The following is a 15,575-nucleotide window of genomic DNA, read 5'->3' on the forward strand; positions in this document are numbered from 1 at the left end:
TGAAGAATGCAAAGCCACTGAAAGAATTGCTTCTTTAATATGGAAATAGTGCATCCTCATGAGGGTATCTCAGGAATGAAAAATGTCAGTTCTTAAGATCAGTATGGGGGACAATATTAGGTATGCCCCACATTTTAATGTTGTTGCAAAGTGATCTGTCTTCCATGTCACTAACTTTGTCTCAACCTCCATCTACAAAGCCGCATGAAGGGTAATTAAGACCACTTCTCCCGTCTTAATCTCCAGGTGGTATGTGCACACCCAAGTCCTAAATAGATTGTTGCTAAGATTGTAAGGTATCACAAAATGTAACTATCATTTCTGCCTTAAGAGGTAGCAGATCTGCTTCATCGTTCCTATTGTATGAGGGTCAGCATCGCCTACCAGGCTAGGCAACAGGCCAAAAATGGGTATAGCGAGTCCCATCTTAACAGAAGGTAAATGTCCCTTCTTTTGAGATTCCAAGCCTGCTGACCCTTTTGAACTAGATGCTTGGGTTTTAAGAAGGCAAGATTGAGGTTGGTGCAGATTTGGAGATCTTTGACAATTTAGAAGCTATAGGACCTGATTAATTACACTAATGCAGCTGCAAGTGCGATTTTCTACGCTACGCAACTGCAGATACCAGCAAGTGAAGATGCCGCCCAGAAATGAAAAGAGACGCCCTCCGGAGCTACTGCAACTCATTCACAGTTGCGTACACATACACAGCCTTTACGCTAGATCAAGAAACATAGGGCCGAAGGGTAGACCTAAGGCTATAAAGACTGGACCCAGCAGTAGTCACGCAGGCATCATGTTTTTGTATGTTAGAGCTGAAGGGGTACCCAGCATGCAGAAACCTTGCTAAGGCCAAGATATTCGTGGAATATCAAGCGGATCCCCATGAGATGCCTACCTCATACTCTAACTGGGCCTTGGTCACCCGATGTCCACCTCAACTATGGCCCACATGGCAGAAACGTTCTCGGTGATAGTGGACACAGGTCGGCCAGAGTGCTTCTCGTCTTCCGGGGACTGTCTCATATGCCAACATTCTGCAAACCACTTACAGCAGTTCGGGATGCTGCTTCCTCCTCAAGAGCAGCTTTCAGTCAGTCAAAACTCACTTGCTGTCGCAGACCACTTTTGTAGTCCTAGAAGATCATGGCTCTGGAGTGGCCTTTATAAGGCTTCATAATGAGTTCATGAAGGGACTGAACATGGAGTGAACATGCTGACTTCTTCAGTGTGCAGTGCTTATATATGATTGTGTGCACTGACATTTCGAAAAGAACTTGAGTCAGAGATTATAGTTCACAACCAGTCAGATTGTCTCTACTCTACCTATGCACTGCACATCCAGAAACTTATTGCACGCCACTTGAAGGAGAACAGTTCTTGAAATGCACTGCTGTGGTCACTCTTTCTGCCCAAAACTGCTTGTCTAGGCCTAAGTCCTTTAGCATACCTCTTGCTCTCTCTACTTGTGCATGGTTTTCTCATTCACTGACACTGTTTTGCTCAGGTAATGGTCAATTGATGCTCTATTTTCTTAAGAATTGTTAAGATATTCTCCACTGTTATCAGATTTCAGGGTTCTGAGTCTGTAACCTGTTTGATTTTCTACAAGTCTCTTGTAATCTGCAATATTTTTTCAGATTTCTTGCTGATGAAGTATGGGTGTAATCTATAAACATAACAAAATATCTGTATCCACTTACAGACGTTACAGTAGTTCCATTGCACCACAAACATATGTATGCATTAGCTCAAGTGGATTTGTAGCTCTGCTTGGTGACTTGGGAAATGGCTGATGACTTCCCTACAATACAGGTCTCACATACCGTACTGGTTTCTCTTTGTTAGTCACTGATATTCCTGTGGCCATCCCATACTGTATCTTTTGAACACTGTCGTAACCAAGGTGACTTATACCAGAGTTCCAGTGACTTTGACTCAGTTGTCATCTTCGCGTTACCATGCTGTGTATCAAGGATGTATAATTGCTGATATCTTGAGCCTGTAGCAATAGCGATCCCGTTCCTGTTTCACTCAATACACTTCCTTTTAATAAACTGAACTCTGTGGCCTCTCTGTTCTATGATACTTATTCTCTGTAAAGCGCTGCATAATATGTGTGCACTATATAAATAACTGGTAAAAATAATATTTGCCCAGTCACATCAGTCCCTGCCCCAGTGTAGCTTACAATCTATATTCCCTACCACACGCACAAGCACACACATTCATGCTAGAGTTAATTTTGCTGGGAGCTAATTAACCTACCAGTATATTTTTGATTTGTTACCATTTATGGTACATAAAGAGCATCTTGGATCTCTGTTACTGTTGTCCATGTTCCAACTCTCAACTGGACTTTAATTGTCCCAACTTTTGTAGTACATATTTGCCAATCCCTTTAATTGTGATAGGGTCAAATTTGGTTAACATGGTGAACCACTCCTCATTGCAGCTGAAATGCCTTGCTGTACCTAAATGTATATACCAGCAATCTTTTCTGCAGCTATCTGTGACCATCATGGCTACCTCATCTTTGCCATTGCATTTCTTGCTTTGTACAGGATTCACATTTCTTTGCTTGCAGTTAATTGCTTTCTGAACTATCTTGTGAACTTCTGAATTTTTCACTTTTTGATTCAGCATATGACTCACAGGTCTTGGAACTGTAGTAACTTTGCTATAACTGTGTCTGTGGTCAGGGCCGGATTAAGAATGGGGCGGATGGAGCTGCAGCTCCAGGCCCCCCATTGAAAATAGGCCCACAGCCCGCTGCAGTGAAGAGGCCCATATTATACTTGCTAACAGTTTTTTTTTACCACTCTTCTGTTGTCCCGCAAAGTTTATTAAAACTCCTGGATTCTACCAGCGCTGTCTGTAATCCGGACATTGCATGTGGATGTCCGGAGAAGGCGGGGGCGGAGCTTGACATTCAATATGCAAAAAATAGGGGCGGCTCAGTGTCTGCAGCGTTCTCCCTCCACTCAGTGTTTGCAGCCTCTCTCTAGTACTTCATCCCACCCCTAATCTGCCCCGCCTCCCCTCCTGTCAGTGGGGTAGTGAGGATGAGATGAGAAGCAAGCATGCATATGCCCCCTGGCCAGTCAAATAATGTGCCCAAAGGCTGGCTAGTGTAGTCAGACTGTGAAGTATTGCACACACAGTAACATCCAGCCAGATGTATGCAGTGCCGTTTCTTGTGGCGGGCGCGCCGTGCAACCACACGGGGCGCCCACCACGGCACTTTGTGGGTCCTTGTCTCCCCCTCCTCCCTCTTCCCGAGTACTCCTGCTCGGGGGATGGAGTTTTGAGGAATGACGCGGTTGCGTTGTGACGTCACAACGCAATCGAGTCATTTTGCGAAACCCCGCCCCTCGAGCAGGAGTACTCGGGAGGAGGGGGAGACAAGCTGGAAGGAGGAGGAGGCCGGCGCGAGGAAGGAGAGGCGGCCCAAAGAGCAGGAAGATCCTCTTCGCATGTAAGTAGTCTCTCCCCCCCCCCTCCCTTCCTCCCCCCCACTTGACACTTGCCTGCCGTACTGTGTAAAATGGGGACACTTGCCTTCCGCACTGTGTAAAATGGGGACACTTACCTGTCGCACTGTGTAAAATGGGGACACTTGCCTGCCACACTGTGTAAAATGGGGACTCTTGCCTGCCGCACTGTGTAAAATGGGGACTCTTGCCTGCTGTACTGTATAAAATGGGGACTCTTGCCTGCGTAATGTGTAAAATGGGGACTCTTACCTGCCGCATTGTGTAAAATGGGGACTCTTGCCTGCTGTACTGTATAAAATGGGGACACTTGCTTGCCGTACTGTATAAAATGGGGACTCTTGCCTGCCGCACTGTGTAAAATGGGCACTCTTGCCTGCCGTAATGTGTAAAATGGGGACTCTTGCCTGCGTAATGTGTAAAATGGGGACTCTTGCCTGCCGTACTGTGTAAAATGGGGACTCTTGCCTGCCGTACTGTATAAAACGGGGACTCTTGCCTGCCGTACTGTGTAAAATGGGGACACTTGCCTGCTGCACTGTGTAAAATGGGAACTCTTGCCTGCCGTACTGTATAAAATGGGGACACTTGCCTGCCATACTGTATAAAATGGGGACTCTTGCCTGCCGCACTGTGTAAAATGGGGACTCTTGCCTGCCGTACTGTGTAAAATGGAGACTCTTGCCTGCCGTACTGTGTAAAATGGGGACACGTGCCTGCTGTAATGTGTAAAATGGGAACTCTTGCCTGCCGTACTGTGTAAAATGGGGACTTTTTTTTTTCCCTCTGGTGGCCGTGATGATATCAGATGAGGCCTCGCTCATTTTAATGAGACCACACCCATTTTAATGAGACCACACACCCTTGCCGGGAGCGCGCGCACCTTCGGCATGGGCATGCTTTTTCTTTTTATAGCTATGTGGGGGGGGCATTTTTTTAATGTCAATGGGGGGGGGGGGGGGGGGCGCATTTTTAAATCTCGCACTGGGAGCCAAATTGGCTAGAAACACCCCTGGATGCATGCAACATGCGCCCAGCCCATACCAAGGTCTTTGAGAACTGAGTTTGAGCCCTTCCGCCCTTCCAGCCCAGGCAGCCTCCGCAGCTCCACAGTGCTACTAAATGTGGGTGGAGCTCCAGCAGCCGGCTCCTGTCAAATGTAGAAGCAGCTGCAGAAGGAGGATAGTGTACTGCACTCATAGATAGGTACATTGGTGGTCATTCCGAGTTGATCGCTAGCTGCATTCGTTCGCTGTGCAGCGATGAGTCAAAAAAACGGCACTTCTGCACATGCGTTTGTGGTGCAATGCGCACGCGCAACGTACTATTACAACGAACTATGTAGTTTCACACAGGGTCTAGCGAAGCTTTTCAGTCGCACTGCTTGCCGCAGAGTGTTTGACAGAAAGAGGGCGTTTCTGGGTGTCAACTGACCGTTTTCAGGGAGTGTTCGAAAAAATGCAGGCGTGCCAGGAAAAACGCAGGAGTGGCTGGGCGAACGCAGGGCGTGTTTGTGACGTCAAAACAGAAATTGAACAGTCTGAAGTCATCACAAGCGCTGAGTAGGTATTGAGCTACTCTAAAACTGCACAAAAAAACTTTGCCGCCACTCTGCGATCCTTTCGTTCGCACTTCTGCTAAGCTAAAATACACTTCCAGTGGCATTGCACGGCTGCTAAAAACTGCTAACGATCGAACAACTCGGAATGACCACCCTTATTCTCTAATCCCTCTTTATCACACACACACACATGAAACTTATTTGTATTATCATTCAGTTAAATTTTGTTTTTACTTTTTCACACTTCTGAAAATTCTTATACATTATTACAAATAACAGATCTTATATGCTCTTCTCTCTATGATATATAACCCTTAAATGAGAAAGTGCCATGTATTTCTTCACTTTAAATGTGGTTGAGTTGTTTTGTTTTGTTTTTTTCCTCTCTCTAATGTACTGCTATTTTACAGTGTAGTGTAGGGTATAGAGGGGTTTGTAATGTAGCGTATGGTATAGAAGTGTCGGTATTGTAGTATAGTGTGCGGTATAGAGGGATCAGAAATGTAGTGTAATGTATAGAGGGGTCAGTGGTGTACGTAGGGTATATAGGGGTCGGTTATGTAGCATAGAGGATAGAGGGGTCAGTGATGTAGCGTAGGGTATAGTGGGGTCCGTGATGTAGCATAGGGGATAGAAAGGCCGGTGATGTAGCGTAGGGTATACAGGGGTTAGTGATGTAGCATAGGGGATAGAGGGGTCAGTGATGTAGCGTACGGTATATAGGGGTCAGTTATGTAGCATAGGGGATAGTGGGGTCAGTGATGTAGCATAGGAGATAGAGGGGTAAGTGATGTAGTATAGAGGATAGAGGGGTCAGTTATGTAGCGTAGGTTATAGTGGGGTCCGTGATGTAGCATAGGGGATAGAGGGGTCGGTGATGTAGCGTAGGGTATACAGGGGTTAGTGATGTAGCATAGGGGATAGAGGGGTCGTGATGTAGCATAGGGGATAGAGGGGTCGGTGATGTAGCATAGGGGATAGAGGGGTCCGTGATGTAGCGTAGGGGATAGAGGGGTCCGTGATGAAGCGTAGGGGAAAGAGGGAGAGGGGTCCGTGATGTAGCGTAGGGTATAGAGGGGTCCGTGATGTAGCATAGGGGATAGAGGGGTCAGTGATGTAGTGTAGGGTAAATAAGGGTCAGTGATGTAGCATAGGGGATAGAAGGGTCCATGATGTAGCGTAGTGGACAGAGGGGTCCGTGATGTAGCGTAGGGGATAGAGGGGTCCGTGATGTGGCATAGGGGATAGAGGGGTCGGTGATGTAGCATAGGGGATAGCGGGGTCGGTGATGTAGCATAGGGGATAGCGGGGTCGGTGATGTAGCATAGGGGATAGAGGGGTCAGTGATGTAGCTTAGGGGATAGAGGGGTCAGTGATGTAGCGTGGGGTATAGAGGGGTCAGAGATGTAGTGTGGGGTATAGAGGGGTACATGATGTAGCGTGGGGTATTAGAGGGGTCAGTGATGTACAGTGGGGTATAGAGGGGTCCATGATGTAGCGTAGGGTATAGAAGAGTCCGTATTGTAGTGAGGAGTATAGAGGGGTCAGTGATATAACGTGGAGTATAGAGGGGTCAGTGATGTAGCGTAGGGTATAGAAGAGTCTGTATTGTAGTGTGGGGTATAGAGAGGTCAGTGATGTAGCGTGGGATATAGAGGGGTCAGTGATGTAGCATGGGGTATAGACAGTCTTTTAAGTGGTTTCTATGTCAGTGTGTGTGTGTGTGTGTGTGTGTGTGTGTGTGTGTGTGTGTGTGTGTGTGTCAGTAAGTAGTGTCGGTTAGTAAGCTGTGTCTGTTTCAGTAAGGTTATCTCTGTTGTGAGTGTCAGTAAGTTGTAGCTGTGTCAGTAAGGCGTGTCTCTCAGTAAGTTGTATGTGTGTGTGTGTCAGTAACTGTAATCTATGTCAGTAAGAGGTGTCCGTGTTATTAAGTGCTATCTGTCAGTAACGGGTATCCGTCAATAAATGTGTTTGTTTCAATAAGTGGTGTCTGTGTCCCCTATTTAGACCTCCCCCCCCCCTGCAACACTTGTCACACCTCCTAACAAGGCACACAATAGGCCTGTCAAAAATCTCAGCTCCAGGCCCATGTGGACCTTAATCTGGCACTGGTTATGTAGCATAGAGAATAGAGGGGTCAGTGATGTAGTGTAGAGCATAGTGGAGTCCGTGATGAAGCATAGGAGATAGTGGGGTCGGTGATGTAGCGTAAGTTATAGCGGGGTCAGTGATGTAGCATAGGGGATAGAGGGAAAGGGGTCCGTGAAGTAGCGTACCGTAGGGTATAGAGGGGTCCGTGATGTAGTGTAGAGTATAGTGGGGTCCGTGATGTAGCATAGGGGATAGTGGGGTCGGTGATGTAGCGTAGGGTATATAGGGGTAAGTGATGTAGCATAGGGGATAGAGAGGTCAGTGATGTAGCGTAGGGCATATAGGGGTCAGTGATGTAGCGTAAGGTATAGCGGGGTCGGTGATGTGGCATAGGGGACAGAGGGGTCGGTGATGTAGCATAGGGGACAGAGGGGTCGGTGATGTAGCATAGGGGATAGAGGGGTCGGTGATGTAGCGTAAGGAATAGCGGGGTCGGTGATGTAGCATAGGGGATAGAGGGGTCAGTGATGTAGCGTAAGGTATAGCGGGACGGTGATGTAGCATAGGGGAAAGAGGGGTCGGTGATGTAGAATAGGAGATAGAGGGGTCAGTGATGTAGTATAGGGTATAGAGGGGTCGGTGATGTAGTATACGGTATATAGGGGTCAATGATGTTGCAGTGTATATAGGGGTCGGTGATGTAGCATAGGGGATAGAGGGGTCGGTGATGTAGCATAGGGGATAGAGGGGTCCGTGATGTAGCGTAGAGGATAGAGGGGTCCGTGATGTAGCGTAGGGGATAGAGGGAGAGAGGTCCGTGATGTAGCGTAGGGGATAGAGGTGTCAGTTATGTAGCATAGGGGATAGAGGGGTCGGTGATGTAGCGTAAGCTATAGCGGGGTTGATGATGTAGCATAGGGGATAGAGGGAGAGGGGTCCGTGAAGTAGCGTAGCGTAGGGTATAGAGGGGTCCGTGATGTAGCATAGGGGATACAGGGGTCGGTGATGTAGCGTAGGGTATATAGGGGTCAGTGATGTAGCACAGGGGATAGTGGGGTCAGTGATGTAGCAGAGGGGATAGAGGGTACCGTGATGTAGCGTAAGGTATAGCAGGGTCGGTGATGTAGCATAGGGGATAGAGGGGTCGGTGATGTAGCTTAGGGGAAAGAGGGGTCGGTGATGCAGCATAGGGGATAGAGGGGTCGGTGATGTAGCATAGGGGATAGAGGGGTCGGTGATGTATCGTAGGGGATAGAGGGGTATGTGATGTAGCATAGGGGATAGAGGGAGAAATGTCCGTGATGTAGCATAGGGTATAGAGGGGTCAGTGATGTAGCATAGGGGATAGAGGGGTTGGTGATGTAGCATAGGGGATAGAGGGAGAGGGGTCCGTGAAGTAGTGTAGCGTAGGGTAAAGAGGGGTCCATGATGTAGGATAGGGGATAGAGGGGTCGGTGATGTAGCATAGGGTGTTTAGGGGTCAGTGATGTAGCATAGGGGATAGAAGGGTCGGTGATGTAGCATAGGGGATAGAGGGGTCGGTGATGTAGCAAAGGAGATAGAGGGGTCAGTGATGTACCGTAGGGTATAGCGGGGTCAGTGATGTAGCGTAGGGGATAGAGGGGTGGGTAATGTAGCATAGGGGATAGAGGAGCCCGTTATGTAGCGTAGGGGATAGAGGTGTCGGTGATGTAGCATAGGGGATAGAGGGGTCGGTGATGTAGCATAGGGGATAGAGGGGTCCATGATGTAGCGTAGGGAATAGAGCTAGAGGGGTCGGTAATGGAGCGTAGGGTATAGAGGGGTCCGTAATGTAGCGTAGGGTATATACAGTAGGTGTCAATGATAGCGTACAGTATAGATGTGTCCGTGATGTAGCATAGGGGATATGGGGGTCGGTGATGTAGCGTACGGTATATAGGGGTCAGTGATGTAGCATAGGGGATAGAGGGGTCAGTGACGTAGCATAGGGTATAGAGGGGTCAGTGATGTAGCGTAAGGTATAGAGCGGGGTCTGTGATGTAGCATAGGAGATAGAGGGGTCAGTGATGTAGCATAGGGGATAGAGGGGTCAGTGATGTAGCATAGGGGATAGAGGGGTCAGTGATGTATCGTAGGGGATAGAGGGGTCCGTGATATAGCGTAGGGGATAGAGGGAGAGGGGTCCGTGATGTAGTGTAGGGTATAGAGGGGTCCGTGATGTAGCATAGGGGATAGAGGGGTCAGTGATGTAGCATAGGGGATAGAGGGGTCTGTGTTGTAGCATAGGGTATAGCGGGGTCAGTGATGTAGCATAGGGGATAGAGGGAGAGGGGTCCGTGAAGTAGTGTAGCGAAGGGGATAGAGGGGTCCGTGATGTAGCATAGTGGATTAAGGGGTCAGTGATGCAGCAAAGGGGATAGAAGAGCCCGTGATATAGCTTAGGGGATAGAGGGGTCAGTGATGTAGCATAGGGGATAGAGGGGTCAGTGATGTATCGTAGGGGATAGAGGGGTCGTGATATAGCGTAGGGGATAGAGGGAGAGGGGTCCGTGATGTAGTGTAGGGTATAGAGGGGTCCGTGATGTAGCATAGGGGATAGAGGGGTCAGTGATGTAGCATAGAGGATAGAGGGGTCTGTGTTGTAGCATAGGGTATAGCGGGGTCAGTGATGTAGCATAGGGGATAGAGGGAGAGGGGTCCGTGAAGTAGTGTAGCGAAGGGGATAGAGGGGTCCGTGATGTAGCATAGGGGATTAAGGGGTCAGTGATGCAGCAAAGGGGATAGAGGAGCCCGTGATATAGCGTAGGGGATAGAGGGGTCAGTGATGTAGCATAGGGGATAGAGGGGTCAGTGATGTAGCATAGGGGATAGAGGGGTCCGTGATGTAGCATAGGGGATAGAGGGGTCCGTGATGTAGCGTAGGGGATAGAGCGAGAGGGGTCGGTGATATAGTGTAGGGTATAGAGGGGTCCGTGATGTCAGGTAGGGTATATAGGGGTCAATGATGTAGCATAGGGGATAGAGGATAGAGGGGTCGGTGATGTAAAATAGGGGATAGAGGGGCCGGTGATGTAGCGTAGGGGATAGAGGGGTCAGTGATGTAGCGTAGGGGGTAGAGGGAGTGGGGTCTGTGATGTAGCGTAGGGTATAGAGGGGTCGGTGATGTAGAATAGGGGATAGAGGGGTTGGTGATTTAGCATAGAGGATAAAGGTGTCGGTGATGTAGCATAGGGGATAGACGGAGATTGGTTCATGATGTAGCGTAAGGTATAGAGGGGTCCGTGATGTAGCATAGAGTATACAGGGGTCCGTGATCTAGTGTAGGGTATAGAGGAGTCTGTGATACAGAGTAGGGCATAGAGGGGTCTGTGATATAGCGTAGGGGAGAGAGGATAGTGTGGTATAGAGGGGTCAGTGATGTAGCGTGGGGTATAGAGGGGTCAGTGATGTAGCGTAGGGTATAGAAGAGTCCGTTTTGTAATGTGTGATATAGAGGGGTCAGTGATGTAGCGTAGGGTATAGAGGGGTCGGTGATGTAGTATACGGTATATAGGGGTCATTGATGTTGCATAGTGTATAGAGGGGTCGGTGATGTAGCATAGGGGATAGAGGGGTCGGTGATGTAGCATAGGGGATAGAGGGGTCCGTGATGTAGCGTAGAGGATAGAGGGGTCCGTGATGTAGCGTAGGGGATAGAGGGAGAGAGGTCCGTGATGTAGCGTAGGGGATAGAGGTGTCAGTTATGTAGCATAGGGGATAGAGGGGTCGTGATGTAGCGTAAGCTATAGCGGGGTTGGTGATGTAGCATAGGGGATAGAGGGAGAGGGGTCCGTGAAGTAGCGTAGCGTAGGGTATAGAGGGGTCCGTGATGTAGCATAGGGGATACAGGGGTCGGTGATGTAGCGTAGGGTATATAGGGGTCAGTGATGTAGCACAGGGGATAGTGGGGTCAGTTATGTAGCAGAGGGGATAGAGGGTACCGTGATGTAGCGTAAGGTATAGCAGGGTCGGTGATGCAGCATAGGGGATAGAGGGGTCGGTGATGTAGCTTAGGGGATAGAGGGGTCGGTGATGAAGCATAGGGGATAGAGGGGTCGGTGATGTAGCATAGGGGATAGAGGGGTCGGTGATGTATCGTAGGGGATAGAGGGGTATGTGATGTAGCATAGGGGATAGAGGGAGAAAGGTCCGTGATGTAGCATAGGGTATAGAGGGGTCCGTGATGTAGCATAGGGAATAGAGGGGTCAGTGATTAGCATAGGGGATAGAGGGGTCGGTGATGTAGCATAGGGGATAGAGGGAGAGGGGTCCGTGAAGTAGTGTAGCGTAGGGTATAGAGGGGTCCATGATGTAGGATAGGGGATAGAGGGGTCGGTGATGTAGCATAGGGTGTATAGGGGTCAGTGATGTAGCATAGGGGATAGAAGGGTCGGTGATGTAGCATAGGGGATAGAGGGGTCGGTGATGTAGCAAAGGAGATAGAGGGGTCAGTGATGTAGCGTAGGGTATAGCGGGGTCAGTGATGTAGCCTAGGGGATAGAGGGGTGGGTGATGTAGCATAGGGGATAGAGGAGCCCGTTATGTAGCGTAGGGGATAGAGGGGTCAGTGATGTAGCATAGGGGATAGAGGGGTCGGTGATGTAGCATAGGGGATAGAGGGGTCCATGATGTAGCTTAGGGAATAGAGCTAGAGGGGTCGGTAATGTAGCGTAGGGTATAGAGGGGTCCGAAATGTAGCGTAGGGTATATAGGTGTCAATGATAGCGTACAGTATAGATGTGTTCGTGATGTAGCATAGGGGATATAGGGGTCGGTGATGTAGCGTAGGGTATATAGGGGTCAGTGATGTAGCATAGGGGATAGAGGGGTCAGTGACGTAGCATAGGGTATAGAGGGGTCAGTGATGTAGCGTAAGGTATAGCGGGGTCTGTGATGTAGCATAGGGGATAGAGGGGTCAGTGATGTAGCTTAGGGGATAGATGGGTTGGTGATGTAGCATAGGGGATAGAGGGGTCGGTGATGTAGCATAGGGGATAGAGGGGTCAGTGATGTATCGTTGGGGATAGAGGGGTGCGTGATATAGCGTAGGGGATAGAGGGAGAGGGGTCCGTGATGTAGCGTAGGGTATAGAGGGGTCCGTGATGTAGCATAGGGGATAGAGGGGTATGTGATGTAGCATAGGGGATAGAGGGGTCTGTGTTGTAGCATAGGGTATAGCGGGGTCAGTGATGTAGCATAGGGGATAGAGGGAGAGGGGTCCGTGAAGTAGTGTAGCGTAGGGTATAGAGGGGTCCATGATGTAGGATAGGGGATAGAGGGGTCGGTGATGTAGCATAGGGTGTATAGGGGTCAGTGATGTAGCATAGGGGATAGAAGGGTCGGTGATGTAGCATAGGGGATAGAGGGGCCGGTGATGTAGCAAAGGAGATAGAGGGGTCGGTGATGTAGCGTAGGGTATAGCGGGGTCAGTGATGTAGCGTAGGGGATAGAGGGGTGGGTGATGTAGCATAGGGGATAGAGGAGCCCGTTATGTAGCGTAGGGGATAGAGGGGTCAGTGATGTAGCATAGGGGATAGAGGGGTCGGTGATGTAGCATAAGGGATAGAGGGGTCCATGATGTAGCGTAGGGAATAGAGCTAGAGGGGTCGGTAATAGAGATGAGCGCCTGAAATTTTTCGGGTTTTGTGTTTTGGTTTTGGGTTCGGTTCCGCGGCCGTGTTTTGGGTTCGAACGCGTTTTGGCAAAACCTCACCGAATTATTTTTGTCGGATTCGGGTGTGTTTTGGATTCGGGTGTTTTTTTCAAAAAACCCTAAAAAACAGCTTAAATCATAGAATTTGGGGGTAATTTTGATCCCAAAGTATTATTAACCTCAAAAAACATAATTTACACTCATTTTCAGCCTATTCTGAACACATCACACCTCACAATATTATTTTTAGTCCTAAAATTTGCACCGAGGTCGCTGTGTGAGTAAGATAAGCGACCCTAGTGGCCGACACAAACACCGGGCCCATCTAGGAGTGGCACTGCAGTGTCACGCAGGATGTCCCTTCCAAAAAACCCTCCCCAATCAGCACATGATGCAAAGAAAAAGAAAAGAAAAAAGAGGTGCAAGATGGAATTATCCTTGGGCCCTCCCACCCACCCTTATGTTGTATAAACAAAACAGGACATGCACACTTTAACCAACCCATCATTTCAGTGACAGGGTCTGCCACACGACTGTGACTGATATGACGGGTTGGTTTGGACCCCCCCCAAAAAAGAAGCAATTAATCTCTCCTTGCACAAACTGGCTCTACAGAGGCAAGATGTCCACCTCATCTTCACCCTCCGATATATCACCGTGTACATCCCCCTCCTCACAGATTATCAATTCGTCCCCACTGGAATCCACCATCTCAGCTCCCTGTGTACTTTGTGGAGGCAATTGCTGCTGGTCAATGTCTCCGCGGAGGAATTGATTATAATTCATTTTAATGAACATCATCTTCTCCACATTTTCTGGATGTAACCTCGTACGCCGATTGCTGACAAGGTGAGCGGCGGCACTAAACACTCTTTCGGAGTACACACTTGTGGGAGGGCAACTTAGGTAGAATAAAGCCAGTTTGTGCAAGGGCCTCCAAATTGCCTCTTTTTCCTGCCAGTATAAGTACGGACTGTGTGACGTGCCTACTTGGATGCGGTCACTCATATAATCCTCCACCATTCTATCAATGTTGAGAGAATCATATGCAGTGACAGTAGACGACATGTCCGTAATCGTTGTCAGGTCCTTCAGTCCGGACCAGATGTCAGCATCAGCAGTCGCTCCAGACTGCCCTGCATCACCGCCAGCGGGTGGGCTCGGAATTCTGAGCCTTTTCCTCGCACCCCCAGTTGCGGGAGAATGTGAAGGAGGAGATGTTGACAGGTCGCGTTCCGCTTGACTTGACAATTTTGTCACCAGCAGGTCTTTCAACCCCAGCAGACCTGTGTCTGCCGGAAAGAGAGATCCAAGGTAGGCTTTAAATCTAGGATCGAGCACGGTGGCCAAAATGTAGTGCTCTGATTTCAACAGATTGACCACCCGTGAATCCTTGTTAAGCGAATTAAGGGCTGCATCCACAAGTCCCACATGCCTAGCGGAATCGCTCCGTGTTAGCTCCTTCTTCAATGCCTCCAGCTTCTTCTGCAAAAGCCTGATGAGGGGAATGACCTGACTCAGGCTGGCAGTGTCTGAACTGACTTCACGTGTGGCAAGTTCAAAGGGCATCAGAACCTTGCACAACGTTGAAATCATTCTCCACTGCACTTGAGACAGGTGCATTCCATCTCCTATATCGTGCTCAATTGTATAGGCTTGAATGGCCTTTTGCTGCTCCTCCAACCTCTGAAGCATATAGAGGGTTGAATTCCACCTCGTTACCACTTCTTGCTTCAGATGATGGCAGGGCAGGTTCAGTAGTTTTTGGTGGTGCTCCAGTCTTCTGTACGTGGTGCCTGTACGCCGAAAGTGTCCCGCAATTTTTCTGGCCACCGACAGCATCTCTTGCACGCCCCTGTCGTTTTTTAAAAAATTCTGCACCACCAAATTCAAGGTATGTGCAAAACATGGGACGTGCTGGAATTTGCCCATATTTAATGCACACACAATATTGCTGGCGTTGTCCGATGCCACAAATCCACAGGAGAGTCCAATTGGGGTAAGCCATTCCGCGATGATCTTCCTCAGTTGCCGTAAGAGGTTTTCAGCTGTGTGCGTATTCTGGAAAGCGGTGATACAAAGCGTAGCCTGCCTAGGAAAGAGTTGGCGTTTGCGAGATGCTGCTACTGGTGCCGCCGCTGCTGTTCTTGCGGCGGGAGTCCATACATCTACCCAGTGGGCTGTCACAGTCATATAGTCCTGACCCTGCCCTGCTCCACTTGTCCACATGTCCGTGGTTAAGTGGACATTGGGTACAACTGCATTTTTTAGGAGACTGGTGAGTCTTTTTCTGACGTCCGTGTACATTCTCGGTATCGCCTGCCTAGAGAAGTGGAACCTAGATGGTATTTGGTAACGGGGGCACACTGCCTCAATAAATTGTCTAGTTCCCTGTGAACTAACGGCGGATACCGGACGCACGTCTAACACCAACATAGTTGTCAAGGACTCAGTTATCCGCTTTGCAGTAGGATGACTGCTGTGATATTTCATCTTCCTCGCAAAGGACTGTTGAACAGTCAATTGCTTACTGGAAGTAGTACAAGTGGGCTTACGACTTCCCCTCTGGGATGACCATCGACTCCCAGCGGCAACAACAGCAGCACCAGCAGCAGTAGGCGTTACACGCAAGGATGCATCGGAGGAATCCCAGGCAGGAAAGGACTCGTCAGACTTGCCAGTGACATGGCCTGCAGGACTATTGGCATTCCTGGGGAAGGAGGAAATTGACACTGAGGGAGTTGGTGGGGTGGTT

Source organism: Pseudophryne corroboree, chromosome 1, assembly GCF_028390025.1.
Source record: "Pseudophryne corroboree isolate aPseCor3 chromosome 1, aPseCor3.hap2, whole genome shotgun sequence".
In the NCBI taxonomy this organism is placed as follows: domain Eukaryota; kingdom Metazoa; phylum Chordata; class Amphibia; order Anura; family Myobatrachidae; genus Pseudophryne; species Pseudophryne corroboree.